This window comes from Panthera uncia, assembly GCF_023721935.1.
Source record: "Panthera uncia isolate 11264 chromosome B3 unlocalized genomic scaffold, Puncia_PCG_1.0 HiC_scaffold_1, whole genome shotgun sequence".
Taxonomy (NCBI): Eukaryota; Metazoa; Chordata; class Mammalia; order Carnivora; family Felidae; genus Panthera; species Panthera uncia.
This window is the reverse complement of record NW_026057582.1, coordinates 14,406,323-14,411,246: the sequence shown is the minus strand read 5'-3', so window position 1 is coordinate 14,411,246 and position 4,924 is coordinate 14,406,323. Positions and strand designations below refer to the sequence as shown.

The 4,924-nt window shown below is 44.9% G+C and overlaps 1 non-coding gene across 1 annotated transcript; it reads right to left on the bottom strand.

The window, feature by feature from the left end:
* Positions 1-107, bottom strand: LOC125910449 (U6 spliceosomal RNA). The gene has a single exon (XR_007453960.1). It is a non-coding gene; the product is annotated as a U6 spliceosomal RNA (small nuclear RNA).
* Positions 108-4,924: the final 4,817 nt, after the last annotated feature.

The following is a 4,924-nucleotide window of genomic DNA, read 5'->3' as shown; positions in this document are numbered from 1 at the left end:
TCTAATATGGAATGCTTCACAGATTTGTGTGTCATCCTTGCGCAGTGGCCATGCTAATCTTCTCTGTATTGTTCCAATTTTAGTATATGTGCTGCCGAAGCCAGCACGCCAGGTGGTTTCTAAGAGCAACTTTACCTTTAAATTCCTCAAAAGACACAAACTATTGGGGCATCTGGGTGGCTCAGTTGGTTAAGTATCTGATTCCCGATTTCAGCTCAGGTCATGATCTCACAGTCATAAGATCAAGCCTCGCCTCTGGCTACACACTGAGCATAGAGCCTGCTTAAGATTCTCTCCCCACCCCCCACCCCCAACCTGAATGCTCTCCCTCTCTTTCTCTCTCTCCAAAAAAAAAAAAAAAAAAAGACACAAACTATTGAAGCACCTTCAAGAATAGATAATCCAAATAGACCTGTAGCTATTAAAGAATCCACGTAGGGGTGGCTTGGTGGCTCTGTCGGTTAAGCCTCTGACTTTGGCTCAGGTCATGATCTCATGGTTCGTGGGTTCAAGCCCCACACTGGGTTCCGTGCAGCCTGGAGACTGCTTGGGATTCTGAGTCTCCCTCTCTGTCTCTGCCCTTCCTCTGCTCACTCTCTCTATCTCTCTCTCAAAAATAAACAAACATTTAAAAAATTAAAAAAAAATCCACCTATTACTACCACTCAAATGGGAGGTGTCCAGTAAAGCTCCATTGGGAAGGGTCCCAGCTTTCTTTAGAGAGAGGCCTTCAAACTGAAGGATCCAGATTACCTTTTGAGACCCTCATGAAATACTTGTGAACAGAGGTGGGGAGAGAGGACATCATAATGATAGGTAATGACTATGTATTAAGTGCTCATTGCTTGTAATCTTTACAACTCCCCAAGTTAACAGTCACGATTCCTATTTTCCTGGCGATAACCTCAGGGGTGTTGCATACTGTGTCCAAGGGCACTCGATAGTAAAAGGCAGAGCTGGGAATCTCAGCCTCTTGGTGTGCTGTCTCCTTTCAGCCAGTTAAGAACAGATAAGGTGGCAAAAGTAGAAGACAAGGTGGCAGCTCTCCACGAACGCGATAAACATCAAGATGTGAGGCAACAAATGGTCCACACGCAATGAGAGGTCTCCCATCAGACTGTGTCCTGATAGTTCCATGAGTTCTATGAGTCACAATGTGCTTTCATGATCTTCTCTGACACTCTCAGCAACCCTGTGGGGCTAGCAGTCCAGCAGTTTGGATCTCTATCTTACAGATGAGAAACACAAAGTTCAGAGACATATAATGCACCCCCACCCCTGCCATAGCGACACCTTTATAAGACAGAGTTTGAGGACTTAAATACCTCTGCTCCCCACTATACCAATACATTTCCACTTTCCCAACCATGCAGCCTGCTAATAGCATAGACACTAACTGAAAGGCAAAGCTGAATATTTTAAACTTCCCAGGCTAGGGAGTCCTGTGACCGGAAGTCGTCGCCTCAACCAGCGTTGAGCACGTCTTAGTTTCCTTACACCGAATAAGCATGGAAGATGTTCATTCGTTGGAAAGGAAGCAAGAAAAAAATCCCAAATGGCTGCAACAGAGACAGGAGGCATTACATCCCTTCCATTCTGACCTGCCAGGTTTATAGAGGGCTTATTTTGGTTTTATGCCCCTTTATAATGGATTTCCAATCAGAAAAAAATTTCTCAGCGACTTCCATTGAAAAGAACATGTATTCTCAGGGCTGTACTGATTCTCAGGAAATCTTGATACTGATTTCCCAGGACAAACCTCCTTAGTTTCATATCCTTGAAGATTTTCAGCAAGCAGCTTTTCCAGGTGCACAGTGACACAGGGGCAGGCAAGATGACAAGAGCTGAGAAAGTTCTAGTCTAGGTCACCCCAAGAGTTCATGGTGAGCATGGCATTTGAAGCTGGAGCCTTCTCGTTTGTTGTCTTTAAAATAGCTATGTGGATCTTGCAACTAACTCCAAAGCATATCTGTATTTGTTTTAATACAAAAATAATATATCCCTCACATCTTCACACAAAGTAGTTGTTCCAGGATGAAGGTCTATAATTTAGCCTGTGGTTTCCTCAGCAGTACCCACACCATCCTTCTATTTTCTCAGCTCTAGGGAGAAGAATTAAGTGGATGAAGTTTGCCTTGTTTAGTGCCTCCCCTCCCGCTCTGGCTCACCTTGCCTCCTTTCCCAGCAGTCAGGTCTTGGGGTCCTGCCCTGCCCCGCCCGGCAGTATCTCCTATTCTAGACCTTTGTGTCCCTTCACCAATACTTGCCAGTTCTGTCTTCCCTCAAGGTGATGTCAGATTTCTCTTTAATGTTGGAGGTTTATATGTTTCTCCCTCCTAAGTAAAATACATGTAATTTTACATGGGATTTCAGGCGTTATGGCAGAATTACCTGAGAGATATCTGGGGGCAAGAGGAGCTCCATGGCATCCCTAAGCTCATACCATAAAAGCAGCCACTTTGGCAGGGGCATTGCTCTTGCCGATCCCCAAACCGTGAGTGTGGCTGGTGAAGTTATCACAGCAAAGAGACAGAAAGCTTTATATCCCATTTATTCAAATAGTTTTTCTGGGCTTTCATCATGGTATGCTTGGAGCTGTACTCGGTGGAGTTTAATTTTCAAATGTGATACAGGGATATGACAACAATGACAGCAGGATTCAAAGAAAGGTTGACCTAAGCCCATGATGGTATCCAGGTTCCTAGGAGCCCAGAAAATGGTGGCTATACTTGGTTTATCCTTCAGGTCAACCATTGCTCATTGAGATCTGAATCTGTTTCTAGTACATCCTGTTAAAATTCTTAGGGCCTACTCTCCCATGAATAAAAGTGTTAATTACATTTTCAAAGCTGTAAACTCAACACAATGTGTTTGGAAGGGGGTGGGAGGATGAATAAGTGTTTCGAGACACTTTCTGTGCTGGCTTTGTTCACACATCCACTTCTGCCCACATGGTGCCACACACATTACACCTTTGGGGTTCTGCGGAGTGTTTTCTTGGGGTGTGTGTGTGTGTGTGTAGGTGTATATATGGTGGGGGGATCATATTCTTTTTTTTAATTGCAAATTAATCTGAAGATCCTAAAAGTTGCTATGTAGATACCATTTGGGAAGTCAATATCTTCTATTTGCTTTAAAATACAGAAACAGGGGTGCCTGGGTGGCTCAGTCGGTTAAGCGGCCGACTTCGGCTCAGGTCATGATCTCGTGGTCTGTGAGTTCGAGCCCCGCGTCGGGCTCTGTGCTGACAGCTCAGAGCCTGTAGCCTGTTTCAGATTCTGTGTCTCCCTCTCTCTGACCCTCCCCCGTTCATGCTCTGTCTCTCTCTGTCTCAAAAATAAATAAACATTAAAAAAAATTAAAAAATAAAATACAGAAACAATATTTATACTCATGGGGCCTCATGTAAGCTGCATCAATCAACTACATGAATAGACATATTGTTATGGTTCCAGCAGGACCCATGATCTCTCTTGGACATATCTGCTCCCTATCTGCAGACAGGTTTAAACAACATATCCCCATCCCCTCCCCTCCCCTCGGCCTCTCCCCTCCTTGCAATTGGGAGCAGAGTAGCCAATTCCTTGGCCAGGCAGGACTGGTCTGGCTTTCTCACATGGTGATGGCACTAGAACTGAAAGGCAGAGAGGAGTTGAGGCGTCCCGGAGGAGAGTCAGAGAACATTCCCTTTAGCTTCTTTCTACTGATTTGGGAGTTTTACAAGTTCTATCTGTGTCTTTTTCGTAGTTATTCTTAATATTTAGAGGCATCCTCAATTTAAGTCTCTAATGTTTTCCAGACTTTGCCTGTGTAATTTGAAACCCTTCAGTCTTAACGTGGTAACATCTAGCTCAGTTAGCCAGTGTGTGCCATCTTTTCTGTCCTTCTCTCGATCCACACCAACCCCCATAAAGGTCCAAGCCTTTGTTGACCTACAATGGCATGGCACAAAATCTAGAACCATGTTGTCTTATCTTAATATGCTTTCATTTGGGGGATCCCACAGGGCAGGAAGACATCCAAAATCAAGCTGTCAGCAAGGCTCTGCTGCCTCTGAAGTCTTCCTCAAAGGCAGTCAATCCTTGGTATTCCTTGGCTGGTAGTTGTGTCACTCCAGGCTCCACCTTTACTGTCACGTGGTTTCCTTCCCTTCAGGTCTGTACGTGTCCTCTCCTCTTCTTATAAGGACATCAGTAATTGGATTTAGGCCCCACTTTAATACAACATGACCTTGTCTTAACCAATTACATCTGCAAAAGACCCTTTTCTACATAGGCAGTATTCTGAGGTTCTGGGTGGGCATGAATATTTGGAAGACACTAGTCATCCCACCACAGAGGATGATGCAGATGGGGTATAATGGTCTAATTCTCCGAATGAAGTCTGTCATTTCCCATCACCTTTGCTGGGGCCAGCCTTCTCTGGAAGGGGATTTTCGGGTAATCTTCGGAGCAACTATCTTGATAGGATATGGAGGGTAGAGTGCTGCTCTGGGCACAGCAGGTCATGACGGGTAAGTGTATTAATAAAAGAGAGACTGAAGTTCCCTTCTGCGAATTGGAAAGTCACCGGCTGCACACCCCGCAGGGCCTGGAAAAATGAACCTCCTCCTCACCCTCTTTTTTGTGTTCTTGATAAAGGGCTCTGACTCAGAGGAAAAATACACAGGCAGCCCGGGGCCATGTTTACAGTTAAGTCCACATGGCAGTAACAGAAGCCTGCTGGGAGGAATTAGGGCTATTATGTATGTGGCAGAATCTGTGTGAATAGTGGCCCATGCCTTTGTGGTGAACTGGGGCAGGAATGGCTGGCAGGTGAAGGGACATTAGTGGACAGTGGGGAAAGGTTTGTCTTGGGATGAATATTTAGACGGCAGTTATTTATTCAACAAACCCTTACTATGCCAGGCGCTGTATTGTATTGT